The sequence below is a fragment of the Hibiscus syriacus genome, unplaced genomic scaffold, assembly GCF_006381635.1.
Source record: "Hibiscus syriacus cultivar Baekdansim isolate YM2019G1 unplaced genomic scaffold, ASM638163v2 tig00110556_pilon, whole genome shotgun sequence".
Classification (NCBI taxonomy): domain Eukaryota; kingdom Viridiplantae; phylum Streptophyta; class Magnoliopsida; order Malvales; family Malvaceae; genus Hibiscus; species Hibiscus syriacus.
In genome coordinates, this window is record NW_024062779.1 from 544,828 (window position 1) to 567,240 (window position 22,413).

General features: G+C 37.0%; 2 pseudogenes; both read left to right on the plus strand.

Moving 5' to 3' along the window:
- Window positions 1-14,595: 14,595 nt before the first annotated feature.
- Window positions 14,596-16,981, plus strand: LOC120131447 (annotated as a pseudogene).
- A 2,191-nt stretch (window positions 16,982-19,172) lies between these two features.
- Window positions 19,173-19,662, plus strand: LOC120131493 (annotated as a pseudogene).
- Window positions 19,663-22,413: the final 2,751 nt, after the last annotated feature.

Sequence of the window (22,413 nt, forward strand, 5' to 3'; positions counted from 1 at the left end):
AAGTTCATCTTCCTTAGAAAATAAAATAGAAAGTTAACTGAAGTCGTAAACTCTCTTGTTGCAGGAAAGACAGGACAAAACCGAGTATGTGGAATATGTGCATTGCCTGATCATCCAACAGACGGTTGTCCACTGATTCAAGACGATGCAACAGCTCAAGTCAACGTAGTCGGAAACTTCCCGGGACCTCCCCAAAAAGCTTATAATCCTTACGGTAATACATACAACCCAGCATGGAGGGATCACCCAAACTTCAGTTATGCGCAGAACCCGAGACCGAATCAAGGCTATCAAGCGAGACCTTCACCACAACAACAGCCGCAGAAGACATCACTAGAATCGATTGTCGAAAGGTTAACACTATCCCAGGAGAAATTCCAGACCCGAACTGAAGCCCACTTCCAAGAGATGGACAAGCAATTGAGCCAACTGGCTAAAACCGTGGGGAGATTAGAGTCACAAGGTAAACTTCCGTCTCAAACTGAAGTGAATTCGAGGGAAAACGTTAGCGCCATCACCCTTCAGAGTGGTACAGTAGTAGCGCCACCTATCCCATCGGACCAAGCAGTCCAAAAAGAAAAGAAGACCAATGACGCAGGATCCCAAATAAGAATGAAGAAGAACAAGTGGACGATCCGACGCCATCTCCCTATGACGTGCCACCACCTTTTCCATCAAGGTTAGTTAAAAAGGATAAAAAAACCGAAGAAAAAGAAATATTAGACGTACTTCGAAAGTGGAGGTTAATATACCTCTTCTTGAGGTTATCCGAAAAGTTCCAAGGTATGCCCGGTTTTTTAAGGATCTCTGTACGACAAAGAGGAAACTTACCGGAGTCGAGAAATTAAGCTTAGGAGCGAACGTCTCAGCCGTTTTCCAACGAAAGTTACCACCCAAACTGAAGGACCAAGGTATGTTTGCAATCCCTTGTAAAATTGGTAAGGTTGAGATTAAACGAGCTATGTGTGACCTTGGTGCATCAATTAATGTAATGCCTCTAGCTGTCTATAAAATGGTCACTAACGATCCTTTGAAGGATACAAAGATTTTGATACAGCTTGCCGACAGATCAGTAATCTATCCTGAAGGACTCTTGGAGAATGTATTGGTGGAAGTAAACGACTTGATATTTCATGCCGATTTTTATATAATCGACATGGAGAATGAACGCACGAACACATCGTCCGATATTCTTTTGGGGAGCCCTTTCCTGAGCACTGCACACACAAAAATTGACGTGAGAAGTGGAATTTTAACTATGGAGTTTGACGGTGAGATCGTTAAATTTGACGTATATAAGGCAATGAGATATCCTGATAAAGTGGAAAGTTTAAATTCTGTCGACTCAATTGATCCTTTGGCTGACGAATTTTTAAAGACTAATTTTTCTTTTGATATATACAGGGAGCTGGAGGGTCAGGATGAGAACGTGAATTATGATCATACAGAATTGAATTTGATTTCTTCTAAAATCTTACCTTCCGTTCTGCAGGCACCCGAAGTTGAACTTAAACAGTTGCCTGACCACTTGAAATACGCCTTCCTCGGACCAAACAACACTCTGCCAATAATCATATCAAAAGGGTTATCCGAGGAGGAGGAAAAAGATTTGATCACGGTTTTGCGCCAAAACAAGGGGGCTATAGGATGAACCATCGCTGACATAAAAGGTTTGAGTCCATCTACTTGTATGCACAAAATTAAAACCGAAGAAGGCGAAAACCAACACGTAAGGGTCAACGCCGGTTGAATCCACCAATGATGGAAGTGGTAAAAAAGGAGATACAAAAACTCCTAGATGTAGATATTATATATCCAATTTCGGATAGCAAGTGGGTAAGTCCGGTACATGTAGTTCCTAAAAAAACTGGAGTTACTGTGGTTGAAAATTCTGAAGGAGAACTTGTACCAACACGAGTTCAAAATGGGTGGAGAGTCTGCATCGATTACAGGAAGTTGAATTCATTAACTCGGAAAGACCATTTTCCTCTTCCATTTATAGATCAAATGATAGAACGATTAACAGGTAAATCTCATTATTGTTGTCTTGATGGATTTTCAGGTTTCTTTCAAATTCCAGTAGCACCTGAAGATCAAGAAAAAACGACATTCATGTGCCCCTTCGGTACCTTTGCCTACCGACGTATGCCTTTCGGACTTTTCAATGCACCTGCCACATTCCAAAGGTGTATGATTAGTATTTTTTCTGATTTTGTTGAGAAAGGTATCGAGGTCTTCATGGACGACGTCACTGTTTACGGTAATTCATTCAAGGAATGTCTATTAAATTTGAAAAATGTGTTGTGTCGGTGCCTAGAATTTAACCTTGTTTTGAATTATGAAAAGTGTCACTTTATGGTTGATAAAGGTTTGATTCTAGGACATATTGTTTCGTCCAAAGGAATTGTGGTAGATAAGGAGAAACGGATATCATACGTTCACTTCCTTACCCCACTTCGGTGAGGGAAATTCGTTCTTTCCTTGGTCATACAGGTTTTTACCGTAGATTCATTAAGGACTTCTCTAAAGTGGCACAACCATTGTGCAAGCTATTACAAAAGGATAAAATCTTCAATTTCGACCAAAAATGCCAACAATCGTTCGACGTATTGAAGGAAAAGTTAGTGTCGGCACCCATAGTCCAACCGCCAAATTGGGACTTTCCTTCGAGGTTATGTGTGATGCTTCGGATGGAAGCGTTGGGGCTGTGCTCGGACAAAAGATAACGAAAGAACCTCACGTTATCGCTTATGCATCCCGCACCCTGGATTCCGCACAACAGAATTATTCAACAACCGAAAAAGAATTACTTGCCATTATTTTTGCATTAGATAAATTTCGATCATATCTTCTTGGCACTAAAGTTATTGTTTTCTCCGATCATGCAGCCTTGAAGTACTTGCTCAGCAAAAAGGAGGCGAAACCACGACTAATCTGTTGGATCTTGCTCCTCAAGAGTTTGATTTGGAAATAAAGGACAAGAAAGGATGTGAGAACTTAGTAGCCGATCACTTAAGCCGGCTTCCAATCACTGCGGTTGATTCTCCCATTCGTGAAGAATTCCCAGAGGAAATCTTGATGATGGCGCAAACATCAATACCTTGGTTCGCAGATATAGTTAATTACTTAGCTACATGGAAGGTACCATCTGATTTAACGAGAGCCGAAGTAAACCGCGTTAAGAGAGAATCTCGTTTCTTCATTTGGGATGATCCATATCTTTGGAAACATTGTTCAGACCAGGTAATTCGTCGATGTGTTCCTGAAAGCGAGGTAAGCTCAATCTTAAATTTTTGTCATTCTTATTCGTGTGGTGACACTTTGGACCGAAACGAACTGCTCATAAAGTCTTTGAATATGGATTCTTTTGGCCTCATATTTTCCGTGATGCCTACTTGTTCTGCAAAACTTGTGATAATTGTCAACGTGCAGGTAATTTGAGTCGAAGAAACGAAATGCCCCTTAATCATATACATATATGCGAAATATTCGATGTTTGGGGACTTGACTATATGGGTCCATTTGTTTCTTCTTTTGGCAATTATTATATAATTCTTGCGGTTGATTATGTTTCGAAGTGGGTGGAGGCTAAGGCCACTCGCAACAACGATGCTAAAACTACTGTTCAATTTCTAAAGAATTGTATTTTTTCCAGGTTTGGTACACCGAGAGCGATAATAAACGATCGTGGCACACACTTCATCAATCGAGTAATTGATGTGCTTATGAGGAAGCATGGAGTGAATCATAGAATTGCCACGGCTTATCATCCACAAACGAACTGACAAGCGGAAGTTTCAAACCGAGAAATCAAGATGATTCTTGAGAAAATAGTTAAGCCAAATCGCAAGGATTGGAGCTTGAAATTGATTGACGCTCTGTGGGCTTATCGGACTGCATACAAAGGACCTATTGGCATGTCACCATACCGCCTTATGTTCGGTAAGTCGTGCCATTTACCTGTCGAGTTAGAACACAAGGCGTATTGGGCCGTAAAATAGTGCAATATAGAGTTAGAAGCGGTTGGCGAAACACAGAAGTTACATATACAAGAGCTTGAGGAAATTCGGAGAGATGCCTTCGACAACGCAAAATTAAAACTTTTTCTATCGGGCAAAAAGTTCTTCTTTTTAACTCAAAATTAAAACTTTTTGCAGGTAAACTTCGGTCAAAATGGAACGGACCTTATACAGTAACTGGAATATTTCCTCATGGCGCAGTCGAAATTGAAGATAATTCAGGCACTCGGTTTAAAGTCAATGGACACAGGGTTAAAACATATTATGTGAATAACGAAGTTTGCTTAATTGAAGATCTCAACTTGGAAGAACCTGTAGTCTGAATCAGGTCGTCGAGCTAACGACGTTAAACAAAAGTGCTTCATGGGAGGCAACCCATTGTTTTCAATTCCGTTACATTTATATTTATATTTTTACTTTTTGTTTTAGTTTTTTTTTATTTGATCAAGCATGTTTTATTTAATTTCTATTTTTATTATGCAGGAACCGAAGATTTTTATTCAGACTTAAACGACGAAAAATTGCGGAAATTTCGTTCGAAGTATGCAACTTTCGGAACCTACAGAGCAGTTCAAAATCGCACAAAGCACAAAATATACCCCAGCCGTGCGCACCGTTTCACTAAATGGCGCACGATAACAGAACCCATGGAGGGGGTCGGCGCACATTAGCCAACCCTAATTTTTCTCTTCTCCCCTTGTGATATCTTCCTGCCGCCCAACCCCCCCAATCCCTTCTCTTCATCTTTTATTTTAACCATGGACCCCACCTTATCATTTTCCATTACCTTTTCAAAATTTAAAATCTATCATTTTCTAATCCACCTCAAAGTCCTCTTTACTTCCCAACTCTAAAACCAGAAGCCAATTTTAAACCCACCCCCTTCACCTTCTTCAAATCGATACCCCCCATCGCGCACCACTCCATCGCTCCTCCTCTTTCTGCTCACAATCGGCGGCACCAACCAACAAGTTAACCCGCTTCAACGCTTTCACGACACCCACTCCTCCCTAATCCGCTATGGTGCGCACACGAAACCAACCCGAAAACTCCAACGCCCCTCCGCCCACCGTCCTAGGAGGACGACGCCGTTCAAACGCGTCGGCGTTCGTTGAATTGCCGAGCGACTCCGACACCATTCCGCCGCCTCCTCTGACTCAACCGACTCAAGGTCATGGCCAAGTGCCGATATCCCCGTATCACTCGTCTTTTGCGCCGACCGCCTCCTTCCGTCCCGGACCAAGCACGTCTCGTCGCCCGTCCTCTCCACGATCTCCGTCCCCGTCGTTTCATTCCATACCGACTGAAGCATCGTCATCTCGCTCGCGATGGACGGTATTCCCGTCATACTCGATGCACTCTGCGGCGTCGGATACTGCTCCCGATGTAAACTCTAGCCTCGTATCGATTCAACCTTTGCTAATGTACCACCCTTTTTATGGTTTTACAGAGGACTTCACTGCTGGATTTCCACCCCCGGATCCCTCACCCGCGACATCCAGCTCTCGGCAACACCACGAACGTGATGCTCCACACACCCATCTACCTATCTCGGGGGATGTGCCCGACGACCCGCCACCAACCCACGAAAACCCGGAGCGTAACCGTCGGGGCTGATCATACGCAGTTCCCCCTGAGGAGATGCTGCACGACTATTTACAATTCTCCAATGACGAACTGGTACGTTTCGAATCGGTAAGACACCGCCCTTTCCGTGTTGCTAAATATATTCCGACGCGTACTCTAGAAACATTGCATTTACGTGAGTCTGTTCATGCATACTTTGCTGCCATTGGTTGGGAACTTTTTCCGATGATTAACTGTGGAACGTTTTATGAACTTGTGTTTGAATTTTATGCAACTTTTAATTTTTCACCCCAACGCCTGCTTAATGTTAGTTCACCTGATGTTATCTCGTTCCGACTATGTGGGTCTTACTTTTCAATGTCTATATCGGAATTTAATCTTGCTATGGGGTTCGTGACGGATGTCACGAATCATTCGTATCTAACCGCTTTACTTGAGATTCCCCAGAGTTTCGATGCCGATACAGCTTATGAGGCGCTCAAGGTTTAGCCGAACAACCATTCAACGCCCGCTCGACGCGAGCCCACCTTATCCACGACCCGACCTTGCGCTATATCCATCGCTTCCTCGCTTACAACTATTCTGGCCGGAATGACTCATCGTCCTCCTTAAGCCGAGTCGAGCTATTCTTTTTATGGTGCATGTCCTCCGGCGAGCATGTGATCCTAGGATTTTGGTTTGCTCGGGCTTTGAGATCGTTATCCGATCCAACCGCCCACTTATCCTTGGCCCTTACATTACAAATTTAGTTTCTCGTAGCGCTCACTTTGATGTAACACGATTTACTTATGCTTTTTCTACAGATGCTTTAGATGAGCGTTGTTTGGATTCAATGGGCCTACTTGCCGGAACCCCAACTGCACCTTACTTCGTTCCACCGGGTGTCCTCACTCCTCACAGCGAGCGAGTCTTCATTCGTCGAAACACACCAGCGCCGCCTCCTGCAGCACCACGCCCAGATATGCAGTCACAAATGCATGAAGTTCACGACCGCCTCCACTCTATCGAGACGAACATCACAGAAATTCTCTCATACCTCCGTCCTAGCACCTCTCATCGCGACCGAGGCCGTGGTCGCGGTCGACACTAGATCAGGGGAGTACTCTATTCATTCTCTTATATTTTATTTTTTGTTTTGAGGCAAAACGCTTTAAGTGAGGGGGAGTAGAGTGCCGGTTGTATTTCCCTTTGTTTATTTTTATGCTTTGAATCTAGTATGTGTTAGTTGAATTGGTCGGAAATTTCATTGATTGTCTTTATCTTGGTGAAAATTTTTGGAATGCTATGCTTGTTTGGGAACACATGATTATTTAGTTATGATATTCTTGATAATGGATAGCATGGATTGTGATAAGTTGGTTTTTTGTGATATTCCATGATTTTTTTGTTGAAATGTGATTAGCTCAATGCATGAAAACAATTTGGTGAGATTTGAGCCTTTACGAGCATATCATTTTCGCTCTCATTTTGTTTGATTGAGTGTGTCGAATTTGACATTGGCATTCTAGAACCTGCATGTTAAATACTGTCGAGATTACACATGAACATGATGCTTAAAAATGATTTGGGCACCTTAGGATTAACCATTCCGTTTCCCCACTAAATAGCCTACCCATGCATATTTTCCCTTAGTTAACCACTTTTGAGCCTATTTCCATTTCTTTGTTTCCACCATATTCATAAACCCAAGCCTTTTTATTTTATCCCTCTTTTCTACCTTTTTCAGGGCAAGTGAATAATTTTACCATTGAATTCTCCATCACAAAAAAATGTTGAAAAAAAAGCAGTTCGAAAAAAAAACTGTTCGAAAAAAAAGACATGAAAGAAAAAATGGAAAACAAAACAACAAACGTGTGAAAAGGAAAAAATGCATTTCGACGAGAAAATTGTTGTTTGATATGTCGTCTTTTTATCTTGTTGTGCTTAATGTTTTGATGGAGTTGAGATTATTATTTGTTAGTTCCTTGCCTTGAATTTTAGCCATATATTTAGCCTTTTCCCCACCTTTACCTAAGCCACGTTACAACCAATAAAAGACCCTTTGATTTATGCATCTTGTTCTTATTAGTAGTGGAGATTTGATTTACTTGCAGCTTATGGTAATATCGTGTCGATTCTGACATTGAGCGTTTCTTTACCCCAAACACATTGAGTGATTTGAGTGAATCCCGGTAAGGTATTGAGTTATGAGCATTGAGATTTATGAATGAATGGATATTACAATTGCACTTGACTTGTTTCAATTGGTGATGTTCAGTTGATTGATTTCTTGACTTCAATAGTTATTGTGGTCTCTACCTTGCTTCCTTGAATATGAAACTTGACAAAGAACGTTTAATGAAGTTTTTGAGTGATTTGGTTAATCATACTTGAGGACAAGCATGAGATAAGTGAGGGGGAATTTGATGAGTGTTCAGAATCGTTAATATGTTCGTTATTTCTTCGATTTTGTGAAGTTATTGATGCTGATTTGGTTGTGTTATGTCTATTTTCGTACAGGTCCTTACTTTCCAGAATTGGTGATAAAACGGGCGAATTCTGTAATTTTTTTATTATTTGGTCACGGCTGGAGACATGGGCACGACTCTGGGCACGACGCGGTCTGACGTGGCAGTTTCTAGAAGGTCCAGTCAGCGGCGGTTTCTAGAAGACTTCGTCTGCACGCCTCCTGGAATATTGACGAGCAGAGTTGCATTAGGGAGACTAGTTTAAGTTTGAATTTAAATTTAAAAACAATTATCTTTTGTATTATTTTATTATTTTCTTTGTTTATCCTTTAGGCTTTGAGAGGTTATAAATACCCACTTGGGGTAAGCCTAAACTCATCATTCGGAATACATTCTTCTTTTCTCTCTAGTTTTTATAAAAGTTTTCTCTTTTCCTTTTCAAGTTCTTTTTACTTTTATTTATTTTCAAGTTTTATTTTTATGCTAAGTATGACTTTTGTCATGCTTAGCTAAACTTTTCATAAGCCGAGAATTGAAACGGTCCCTTAATATCTTCGGAATATCTCTCTCAATCTCTGCGCTTATTTTTCAAAATCAAAACAGTTTTCAAAATCAAAGATTGACTTTGGTCAAGAGGTTGTTGCGATTAAACGTGTGGGAGGAAGATTCGGCTTATAGAAAGCAATTCGACTTCCTGGGAACACACTTGGCGAGATAGCTTCGCCAAGAGGGATTTGAGATCGGAATTGACGGTTATAGAAGCAACAATCCGAGTCGGACGCCACGAACTTAAACGGTAATTGATCTACAACAATTGATGTTGTTAGAATCAATTACCAAAGCCGGAATCAAAGATTGCCTTGGGTATTCGGTATACAAGATAGAGTCACAAGGATAACCCTTGTAGACAAAGTAACCGACATGAATCCCGAAGAGAAAATCTTATTCGATGATCTACGGAAATTGAGTCAAAGCGAAGCTTGAGGCTACTTTTACCGTATTTATTCACAATCTTCATCTTCTTATTTTTATTTTAATTACTTTTATTTAATCACTTTATTATCTTTTACTAAAATCTCCCCATTTTTACTGTTTCACGCCTGGCATAAATAATTCAGACAGAAATTTATAATTTTCTAAGTCCCTGTGGAATCGACCCTTACTTCTCCTTGCTACGCATTTCCTTAATTTATTGATTGAGAATAAGAAATTATTTTGACATCCAAAACGACAGTTGTCAGCCAAACAAACTAATAAGAAAGGCTTATTTCACTTCCGCTTTTAAAGCAAGCGACTGAAAAATTAAAAGCAAGATCGATGTTTTAGTTGTGGAACAATGTAAAAATCGGCAAATAGAAGAAAGGAAGGAAGGACATGTGTGAGCATTAGCTGAAAAGGTATGACCCTTGTTTCAATCAGTGTCCTAAAATTGTAATAATGAAGGGCCTACATTAACTGGGGACCCCAAATCACTAAAGAATGTTTTGGGTTCATCATCAAAGTCAACCCCACCAAATGCATAGGCCATGCTATTTTTCTTGAAAATTTTGGTGACATGTTTAATAAGTCCACAAAGACTATGATTATTGACCTGTGGTGGCTTTGGAATTTAGGGTAGTTTATTTCTTTTTCTTTATATTTTTTTTTTGAAAAAAACAATTACGGATCTAGAAATATTTTTCAGGGAAGGTACTCATATGTTAATAACATATATTTTTTTTAAATGGGAGGGGTATAAATAAAATTTCAGCGTGGACACTGTCCGTAAAATAAGTAACTAATCGAACAAGACTCAGATTTCAGAATGAGCACCATCAATAAAATAAATAACTAATCGAAGAAAATTCAAATTTAAGATGCATGTACCAACCCTCACCAAGCTGTGGCACCGCCACTAGCAAAACGTAATTGAACTCATAAATCAAAATAGGTCAATAAAGACAGATATGATCATGGAGGGAATACTCACCTAATTTGAATTGAAGGATTTATATGTTGCAATTGGACTATAAGGATCAAGTTTAGTGGCAAAATGTGACTGTTTGTAAGATTTCAAGTTTATTAGCATAAATGTTCAATTTTTGAATATCTGAAATCAATTTTTTAAAATTAAATTTAGATATAATATAATTTAATTCATTATAAATAATAATTTTAAAATTTTAATTCCTGTATATCGACATTAATTATTTTTCTATAAAAAGAAGTTGGCGAGAACCATATTAGTTGGCATTAAAGCGTTCGTTGATCTTTCTAATTACTTTGCAGATTTGCACAGCTGTTGTCATCTATTTCTTTTCCATCCATTTTAGTTGATATCTTTATAATCGTAAAATTCACGGGAAAAATGTAAATATATAATTCCATTTTCCAAGTACTGATGATCTACCGATATATTAAAACAATTATAAACGAGAGAGCATGCCTTAATTGTAATTTGCCACTCACTAATCCCACCGACACCAAGTTTAGCATAATTTGACAATGTTAAAATTTATATATGGATTAATGCTCGATTTTGTTGTACCAAAAAGGAATCGATGCAGGGTGAAAATGATATTATATTGTGTGTGCTCGTAAAAAGAAGGGGTGTGGGGTAAAGGGCGGCTGCTGTTGTTTGTGGTGTGTATTTCATCCACTTTTGGGTTTTTGACCAAATCAGGCAAAAGACACCCACATGTTGATGAAATCACAATACGCGTGTACCATTATTTTGAGTCCTAAAATTTTCGACTCCAAATCCCTTTGGTCCGCCAAATTCATGGCATCCTCAGCCTCATCTCTTGATTTCAATTTGTTCATTTTGTTCACTTTTTGCCCCCCCCCCCCCAAACTATAATTAGCATTTCTTTGTGGGCTCTTTGGCACATGTTTTTCTTACTGTTGTTTCTGGTTGCCAACTTGATCGTACAGTGTTACTTTACCAAGATCACACCCATCGACTGTTATCTCTCTATAAATAATCGAACTCGTTTCATCTTTATGAATATATACACACACATAGTGATTAATTATAGTTAGCTATTAAGATGTTTGCTTAAGTAGACAGAGCATTACTGATTCCAAAAACGATCTTGTTTTAAGCCGAAAAGAATAAGCTTTAATATATTTTTTCATAAGTTCAAGAGGGATATAATTTTAAATAAGTTAAGATAATATTTATCACACACTTATTGATTGTTAAGTGCGATTGGTTTAACTTTAAAGGATATAATTAGTTGATGGCTTATGAAATTATTTAGCAAATCCCATAGTATGCATATATACAACGACATCACTGAGGCCTGAACTATTTGGATACTTTTGAATGTGGTGGGTAGGAATCACTAAGGCAGACATGAGAGAAAGAAGACGCAACTCACAAAAGAGAAATATCCAGGGGATCAATCGATGAACATGCCTTACTATTGTAAGTTAAGATAATATTTTTTTTGACAAGATAGAGATAACTATAATTTATTGCTTATTTTTTGCAATAAAACGATCAAGAGAAAGAAAAACATATATTTTTAACATTTATATTTTATGTCAATTAAACATTGAAATATAAAATTATAAAAAATATCAAAGATATTTTTATAAAATTGAAGTTCCCGAAAACCAACCAATTCCATTAGTAAAAGAATTGTTATTATTCCTTAAGTTTTGGGTTCGAGCACGAATACTAGGGGTATGAGTGTTCAATGTCAAACGTAGGCTTGCTAATTGAGCGAGTCTATCGCGAGTTGGACAGTACTTTACTAGTGCTCGTTAAAAAAAATTGTTGCTTACTCGATCCGTTGCTCATTAAGCTCGATGCTCTAACCAAAATTTTTACTTATTTTCTTAACTATAGGTAAAATCTACTAATACGTATAAAACTTAATATAAACATAAGTTAATAAAATTAACCAAAAAATTATCAAAAGAGTATGAAGCGATTTTAAAGTCTAAACTCTAATATAACAATCTACATATACATTAAAATAAAAAAATCGGATTTGATTTTTGGGTGTAGTAAATGATTAATTAATAATTTAGTATTTTTTAGTGGAACATTAATAGATTAACATTTATCATTTTTTTATTATCAATAAGTAAATTAGTAATTTTTTGAATGATTTTTTTAAGATAACTATTAAAAAATTATATAAAAAATTAACGAATTGCTCGCAAACTTCTCGAGTCGAGTTAGACTTTATTCGAATTAACTCGTTAAAGTCTCGAATCGAGCTGGAGTTCGAGTCGACTCAACCTAAATTGAGTTTTTACTGAACTTTGACCGAATCAAATTCGAGTTGCTCACGAACTGCTCAACTTATTAAGCAGCTCTAATCAAATGGTTGGCTGCATATTTAAAATAAAATACAGGTTGATTGCATCATATACCCTTCAGTTACGATCCTTATTTTAAATTTATCTTTAAACTTTTGACTATTCTATTTTCATCCTCAAACTATGATTTTCGTTTTATATTAACTCATAAAACATGATGATGATAGTTTAGAGACACATGATATAATTAACTCATAAAATATGAATTGAAGTGTCCAAATCTAATTTAAAAACCGAATATAAAGATAAAAAATCTTATGAATACATATATTCATTAAAAGTATAAAAATATTGTATCAAGAAATATTTTTACTGAATTTTTTTCGATGATTATGTTATTATATTATTATTCATGTTTGTAAATTCTTATTAATTTGATAATCATTTATAAAATAATTAAAGCATAAAATTAAGAGAAAGAAATTATATTTTTCCATCACTACACCAAATAGAGTCAGGTTACATAGGGTATAAATATTTATTTTTATTGAAGTAGTAGTAAACATTTATTAGATTATCTAATTTCACTTTAATAATAGTATATTAGTAGGCGATAAGCCTCTCTTTTTCGACCTGTTTTGGTAGATTTTTTCCTCATTATATTTAGCCAAATATCAACCTCCCGGTTAAACGAAGTCCAAACCACTGACGTGGTAGTCAGATCAAACACATCATCATCCCACATACCCACACCCGCTTATTCAAAACGGTAAATTACTCGCTTCCTCGTTAAATTTTATTCTTTCTTCTATTTTATTCATCATATTTTTAATTTTTTTAATTTATTCAATAACTTTTAGACATTAAATTTTTTTAATCATTATACCGTTAACTTTCTAATGACGTTAGGATTAAATAAATATGTTTAATTAGTAAAATAAATAAAAAATAAATAAAAATTCCCCCACTCCCCCACTTTCCTTCTCTCCTTCTCATTCTCTCTCTATATCTCGCTTCAACTTGAAAAAATCCAGCAACAAAACCTTCCTTCTCTTGATTACCCTTTTTTTCTCGAAAGATTCCTTCCTTCCTTCTCTTGGATAATAGAACTAGATTGAAAAGGCTAACCTTGGAGATGAAATCCTCCTTTTTTTTGCCCAAAATTTTCCTCTTCTTCTTCTTTCTCAATCCCCAAAACTTCATTCCTTCAAAACACAAGTAGGAGAAAAATATATATGAAATGAAAAGGTTTGAGGTTGGAGTTGGGATTAAAGTTTAGGATTAGAGTTTATTTTATTTTATTTTTTTATTTCAATAGCAACTTTTGGTGGGTTTTAACACCACCACTTTTTGTTTTCATTATATTTTCTTTGCTCTTGTTGCTCTACAAATAATTTGAGGTTTTTTCTTTATTTTGCATGTCTTCTATCTTCGCCGTAGGATAAGGATTGAAAGAGTTGGAATTTGAAATTTAGAATTTTGGTCTAAAAGAGGGGAGAAGAGTGCCAACGATGATTTGAGATTTGGAATTGGGGTTGAAGTGTTTTTTTTTTTTTTTGTAACCATTCTCTACATTCAATTACAGTTTGGAAATGAAAGAACAGAATCCATGGAGATCCATCTAAATTCCTACAAATTTTCAATTACATAACAATTCCAATCCCATGGTCGGATTTCTCATTGCCATTCACTTCCACAGTGTTGTCAACCACTAGATTCATAAACTGATCAAACCCACAAAGTGTATCAACAGCCATCCGATTTGCATTCAACTTGATTTGGAGCTTCTTGTCCATGTACCTTTTGACATCTGGAGGCTGCCCTGATCTGCTCATTGTGATGGGGTCAATTGGGGTTGAAGTTTGATAATAGAATTTTATATTTTTATTTTTCTAAATTTTAAATCTGCTGTGGCAAATTTTATTATTAAAATAAGTCATGTAATAACTCTGTTAATAAAAAATAGTCGAGGGAACGAAAAAAAAATTAAAATTACGATAAATAAAATAAGAGAAGTAAAGTTGTGTGAGTCTACTCAAAATGGAAGAATAAATATATATTTTTATAAAATGAAATACAGATACATTTTTTTAATTGGGAAAGTGGTATAGAAAACAAAGTTAAATTTGTTTTTTAATTAATAAAATTTAGAGGAAAAAATGAATACGATTCAAATCGCTTTTCTCATTTGTCTAATCATCCCTTGAAACGTCAACCAAACGATGGTCATTTGTTTAAAAGTAAACCGTACTCTTTCGCCGGATTTCACTTATCACATATAAATAACGATGACTGGGCCATGACTGATAGCTCTCAACCAAAGAAAAGCAACTGCAAAAAAAGAAGGAAAAACACTTATATGGCAGAAGAATTTCGTGGTGGGATTTGTGGAGAGGCATGGTGGAATTCCTCCAAAACCATGTTTGCGGGGTGTTCTTCTCCCTGTTCTACTGACATGGGAAGTTTCGGATGGACTGCTGATGCGGCGGATATCAAGGCCATGTCGTCTTATGATGAGTTTAAAGATAACTTGCTTTCCAGCTGGGAACTCAGCAAGGTGATTCAGATAGTTTTGGCAATGATTCTACCTTACAAATGATGGGTTTCGGCTTTTTATCGTCGACAACCTCTGACTGTAACCAGTCTTTGATGTAAGTTTTGATGTTTTATGTTCTTAACTGATATATATTAGTATATGATTAAATATGTACTTTTATCCTTGCCCGCAGTCAGGATGATGAGAGAAGTGTAAGTTGCAAATCAATTCTTCAAGGTATTGATGCCTCTCAAACTCAAAAGGGTTGTAGTCCAAGGAGCTATGCAAACCCCGGGGAAGATTCTTCCATTACTACGTTCAAGCCTATCGATCAAGATTTCTCGTTGGAACAGCAGATATTGATTTCAGTAACCAGCTCCGGTAACAGTACAGAAACCTGCCAGTTTCCGATGGATTCAGTGTCATATGGATATGGGTACCCATCGACACTGCTTCAAACTTCATTTCACTCTCATCCTCAAACCCAATCCCAACAACAATCACTTTTCTACGACAACCGGTCAACCACGTCGGCAGCAGCCACTTACGTTACTGAATCATCACCTTCTTGGCCAAAACTAGCTCCTTTATTAACTTCATCATTGCCAAAACAGCAACCCAACAGTTGCAACAACGCACCCTTTTGGAACGCTTCCGCCACTGGTGTAAACGACGTCAAAGCCTGCTTTTACCATCACAGCTGCAATCTGAGTTTCTTTTACAAACATTTGAAGAAAAAACTAATTGCCCCGGTCTTACAAACAAGGTAAAAAAATAAGTACTCTCTTGATCATGTTCATGTTTGTGATACTGGACTAGGGTTTCCAAGAAAACTTTTATTTATTTATTCCATGTTGTGGACTGCTTTCATAGACTAATCCAGAAGAAGCTCGGAACTCGGGGTCAACGGTGAAGCAACGATTAAGCAGCGAACCTCCATTATTGAAGTGGCCAAGGATTGAAACGCCATTGCCATTACCTACTTTTAAGGTACTAAAATATAAATTTGACCAAGTTTCTTTATAGGTGGAATCATAGTGATCGTTTATACAAAGAATTAGATATAAAAGTTGATAGCAAATGTTATCAGGTTCGGAAAGAGAAGTTTGGGGACCGAATCACTGCGCTCCAGCAATTGGTTTCACCTTTCGGAAAGGTGAAATTTTGGATTTTTCTTATAACTCCACTTTTTACATATTTTTTTCCCTTTTGATAATATCATTGAAAGATTTACCCTTATCTTAGACTTTGGTATATTCTTTACCTTACCCTTTTTTTTCCAGACTGATACTGCATCTGTTTTCATGAAGCTATTGAATACATCAAGTTCCTCCATGGACAAGTCGATGTATGTTCCTCTGTCTTTTTTTTTTTTTGTTATAAGATCGAATCAGTAAGCCCTTTAACATATTTTTTAGGATAATTAGGCAAATGATACTATCTAGGAAAATATGAATATGGAGTGAGAAAATGCTACTTTTACGTAATTTCAGGCTCTAAGTACTCCATACATGAAACAAGCAGCAGCTCCAACACAACAACAACAGGTATCTATAAAAATATACGAAAGAAGACTTGGATGATAAGGGACCATCATTTTCGGTCTGCCAATAATAGCCATCTTAAGTACTATTTGAATAATGAAGTAATTGTCTGAACATGTACGTTTTTCCCTTGCAGAGTAGTGGTGGTCCGGAAGGGACAAAACGAGATCTAAGAAGCCTTGGGCTTTGTTTGGTACCAGTCTCCGGCACATTCCCGGTCGTTAATGAGGCCACTGTTGATTTTTGGACGCCGACGTTTGGTGGGACTTTCAGGTATATGGAATAGAAGACAACTAATAAAAGCTCAAGGGCAAGCAAATGCTTAGGAAGCAAACCCCTGAAAGGATTAAAAAAGAAAAGATAACCAAATGTATAATTGTTTTTCCTTGCAATAATCCAAGTATTCGTTGGGGTAACTCAAACAAATTTGTTGATGATTAGGAACAAGTGCTTTATGTATTTGGAATGTAGTTGCGGTTGTGGCAGTGGAAGCCATAGACAGAGGACGGCCCCACTCTTCCAGCTTTTAAGGTTTCTTAATTATGATTGAAAGAAAAGAATTTCAAAGACAATAAAAAAGCTCATTTCAGATTAGTGTTGGATTGTCTGCGTTTTAAGAGTGAGTTGGATGAAACAGATTTTAATGAAATTTTGGCTCGCGTGGGATCCATCTTTTGTATGGTAGAAATTCACATTGAGTGAATATTTGATTCGATTTTAATCAGAGACGTTGATCAAGATATGCCAAAAACTCCAACTACCCTTCCATCTTTTAATCATCTAAGTCTAACTCGAAATCTGGGGCTGTCTTTCTATCTATTTATTGATTGAGTTTTAGTAATAGACAAACGCTTAATTATAACCAAGGCTTCCTTTTTAGCAATACTGCATGTTTTGACAATGCTAATTCCTTAGAAGTTGCTAAAAGTAGTAATTAAGGATCCTTAGCTAAAACTTGCTTAACACATAACCATCCTATTTCAGCTACCTCCACTGTTCATTGGCATAACCTTTGTAATTTTCAGAAACTCCATGAATAGTAGCAACCATATTGCTTGTCTTTATCATGCAGTAACATCCTTTGAGAATATATCTATATATATACTTTAAACAATAATATATTTTATTTTATGTATGTTAAGACCTTACATATTAAGTTTAAATCAGATTTGATCTAGATATATTTGTCAAAATATTAATTGTGTTAATTATTCAAATTTATTATATAATACATATTAAAATTCGAAATCAAATTTACCACCTAAATAATTAAGTAGAAAAATTAAAATATATGAAAGTTGATTTCAGTTTCATTTTTGACCATTGGGTTACTAAAAAGTAGAGAGATAAAGACATAAAATGGAATACTAAAGAGGGAAAGCATCTAAGCATCATTGGTGATGTTAATGAAGTTCCAGCAGTGTATGAGCTTAGTAAAAGTCTTTTTCCTTTGCTTGGAAAAGGTCGATTCTTTTCACTCCTTTGAATCTAATACCGTACGCCATTTTTCAAATCAACTCCCTACGGCTTATAATAAGCCTTCCAAGCAACTTCTCTCACTTCATTCTTACAGATTCTTTCAATGGGAAAAAAGCTTAGTCGCCAACTTATGCTATTTGACGTCTCAGAAATGTTCCTTTTTCAAAGGAGATTTCATTTCTGTTGTGAAAGAATTTGACCTCAAATTGAATTATTCAAACATATCAAGCAAGTTTGATCTAATTCTACCGTATGAGTGATCAATATCGTCATTTCTTTTATAAAAAAATAGGAAAATTAATATTCCAAGGTTAAATCCTCAGTCTGATATTAACACCGACTTGATTATTTTTTTCCATGTTACTGAAAAATGAAGATTCTATGTTCCTCGTTTAATTTTCAATACTGCTGGGGCATTATTTAAAAGTGAAGGAATCGCAAGCAAAAGTGGAAACAAGAAGACTTGGTGTCTAGAAATTTCTTCACATTCTGATCGGTTCCTCTAACTGAGCCTTGAAAGAAAAGATTGTTGGATATCAGGGCCTGTCTGCTCTTCCATTTGCTCCACAACCATCGAAGTTGTTTTACGGGCCGATTGGTTTAAATCTATAGCCCAATCATCAGGCTAATGGTATGACATCCTAGAATGGGCCAAATCGTACTGCCCAGACTTATACGCTCCCCTGTCAGAATCCAATACTGAATTTTACAAACAATAAGACAAAATCCCAGGTATAAAGACGTCCTAAATCAATTTAATCTTATGGCAACGCTCTTGCTCTGCCTCTGGGTTAAAGGGAATACGCTTCCATGAAAGGTACCAATAGTCTCTTGATATGCGTCTCGTGGCAACTAGAGAAAAAATGTATTGGACCCACACTTGTCTAATCCAAGGTTGTTTCATTTGAGGTTTTGATTTGGACACAAATTCAATGCTGTTCACTTAGGCAATAACCAACTTCAATAGAAACAAATGCTAATATTATTGATTTATTTTTAGAATGAAGTAAATTGGCATCCAAAACAAGTCAATCCCTTCCAGACAATGCTTGGAAAACCAAATCAAGAAACCGTCTGACATGCAACTTAGAGGAAGGAGGGGAGTTTTCATGGACACAAAGTCACCAAATCAAAAGGCAGCAGCAACTGCCAGGGCAGCAGAGATAGACATCCTTCTCATATGTTTTATCTTCACCTTTAATTTGTTCTCATTACAACACTCTTTCCTCGAACATTTCTTCCCATTTCCCTCCCTAGCGTTATTCTCTCCCCATCACATACAAATACCCCACCCCCCTCAACCCCTCTTTCCTCTGTACCAAACTAGTTTCCATTTCAAAATCATACAAACCAAAAACCCATATAGCTTCTCCTTTACGTTTAACCCTAAACCAAAAAAAGAAAAAATGGGGTCAAAAAATGTGGTGGTGTTCGAAGATTTTTTCCCTGCCATGGTTGAGAAACTGGGTGCTGAAGGTTTTATGAAGGAGCTGAGCAACGGGTTTCGGTTGCTGGTGGATGGAGATAAGGGAGTGATCACCTTCGAGAGCTTGAAAAAGAACTGGGCATTGCTTGGGTTGAAAGAAATGAGCGATGAGGAGGCCAAGTGCATGTTGAGGGAGGGTGATTTGAATGGGGATGGGGCTTTGAATGAGATGGAGTTTTGTACCCTTATGCTAGGCTGAGTCCTGACTTGATGAACCACTCACAAAAGTTACTGGTGGAAGCTATTGTCAATTTCTAGACCCTTTGTCCGTCTAGTTATTATTTAATTAGGCTTTTGTAATTTGTACCGCACGGAAGAGCATTATATATATTGGTTTCGATTTTCACCGTCTGTCTCGTCATTTGCGTTCATATAAGCCCTGCTTCGCCGATAAACCACTAAATTATAGAGCATTAATTCAACAAGGGGCCTAAAATGCCAACGAAAAACGAATTTTATTTCACGACCAAGTAACTTTTTGGATGCGCAAGGTGCCTCACTTTCTAGAAATTAATTGAAGTTAAAATTTATAAACACTATTACTAGAATAGATAATCACTAATGTTTAGGTCGAGTCCTGGTTTGATGAACAGCTCAACAACGTTGTTGGAAGAAGCTTTATTTACCCCCAAATGTAAACAATTTGTTTTCTATTCAGATGGGTGGTGTAATAGGGCGTTACTCTATGATCATAAGCTGACTTGTTTTATAATTTCAGATATTCTTTTATGTATTTTTTTTATCGACAATTACAAAGGAGAGGAGATGGTATGATGAACAATATTTTACTCATTGTCTTGCAAGTTAGATCATCTTAGAAAAACTAGACTATGCAATGATTATTTTTGGTTTTGCCTAGCTAAAGAGTCCAATATAAACATAATGTAACAAACATTTTTTATATTAATTTAGGGTAGTCCAAACATTTAAATAATTTCCTTTTATCTTTATCCTAGCTTTAGCATTATTATTTTATCTTGATTTTTACGACATAATTTTTTCATAAATAAATTAGTACCATTTCCTAAACCTTCTATTATTTTTTTATTAGTCTATTGGGGAGTTGGATCATTAGGCTGCACTCTTCCAATTTTTCATCAGGCTAATCCTGTAATATGATATGACCCAAAGTCGACCAATTAAAATGTCACACGGGACCACCAGAGCAGCTAATCTAAAAATTTTCTTTAATATTTTTTTTGAAAGAGGATATTTTGTATTATGAAGGATTACAAAGTACATTACCTCAAGGACCTCATTAAAAAACCTCTCTAATCCTAAATGGAGGAAAAAAGTATACCTTGAGGTGGTAGGGATCTAATACACAAAAACTCTTACAACATACAATCCATACCCCAACCCTACAATAATCCCCAAACCAAATCATAAAAAAGCCTACACAGACAATCCAATAAAATGACTTTGGAACTAAGCAGGGACCATACACAGGCAGCATAATTAATGGAATGAACCAACGCATCTAATATAACATCAACAACAACCAGAACATAAACGATGATAAGCACTGAGACATGGAGAAACTGACTTGCTGAAACTGACCCAATGAAAAGGGAAGACTTGAAGCTCGAACTACAAAAGAGTTATTCAATATTTTTAAAAGAAACAGAAGGCTTCGATTGCTAGCAGAACTACCAGAGAAAACAACTCTCAAATTACACAAGCTGCCAATAGTCTCGAACAATGACAGAAACATATATCCAGAGAATTAAAACTTTTGAAACCTACCCAGCTGACCCAATACATCTCTTGCAATACGCAAAACGATAAAATCAATACACTCTTAAACCATGGAAACATCAGCACATACTCTGCCTCCCCATTTCAATACCCAACTACAAGAGCAGCAAGCACACATCACCAATCTCCCCAAACTGCGAAAGATCGAACATAATTCAGACCGCAGAAACGACAATGCATTACACAAACGCAAGAGCGGACAGTGGACAACATCTATAAGCAACACCAAAGAACATATAACTAGCCAAAGCAAACACAAGACAACTACAACAATACACACATTCAAACGCGGTATATCACTAAAGCACAAGACATACACCACCCAACAAAGCACATGCCACTAGATAAACACAACCAACCAAATAGTAAACGTTGAAATGAAGTAATCCACCAGAAAACAGCTTGGCAACCAATAAAACTTGAGCCACAGCAATTCAGACTAACAATTAAATCAACCTAATAATATCCTTACACTAAAATACTATTTAATAATCTACTCCAGCTCCTCTTAAAAACCATGACAAAAACCTCAAAACCAAAGCCTTAAACCTCCACAGCCCCTGACAGTCACACACCAAACTCAAACAATTCTAGAGACACTAAATCCTTGAGAACATCACTTTCAGAACCAACATCATTTACGAATCCAAACCTAGAGCCTGCTCGACTCCTCTTCTTTGGAAAGTACACACAAAGAACCTCAACATAACGACCCACAATCTGCCATAAATCTTTCTAATGAATAGTGTTTGGTAGATTATCCACAAACAAAGAAGCAGTTTCCGATGGAAGACCTGAAACACTCTCCCTCATACTGTAATTTTTCAAACGAGCAATAGACTGGTTCACTATGGGTTTTACACAAACAGCTTGCATGCAGTTTTAACTATCGCAATCTGACTCCCGAAACTGTCTAGAAACCCACACAATATCTCAAAACTTTGAAACTAATTTCATAAGTAAATCAAATCTCAAGCACGAAACAATAATCAATTAGAAACATGAATTAAATCACAGTTAGTAGAGAAAGAAACGATCTCACCAAGCTATAAGAGAACACCTAATCAATCGAGTATCAAATTTGGGGATGAAAGCCAACGAACCCTAATCCCAAAAAACACCAAAGTAGGCCGACCAATCCCTTGTTCAAAGAACATAAAAAAGGATTCAACGTCATTGTGTTGGGCTTTTCAGATCTTGAGAGAAGCGGTCGTAGGAGAGCATAAAGCAGCAAGGACGGTGGTGGATGCGACCACCGCCTCGCGAAAGAGACAGCTACCACCTCGTTGGAGGGTATTTTCTT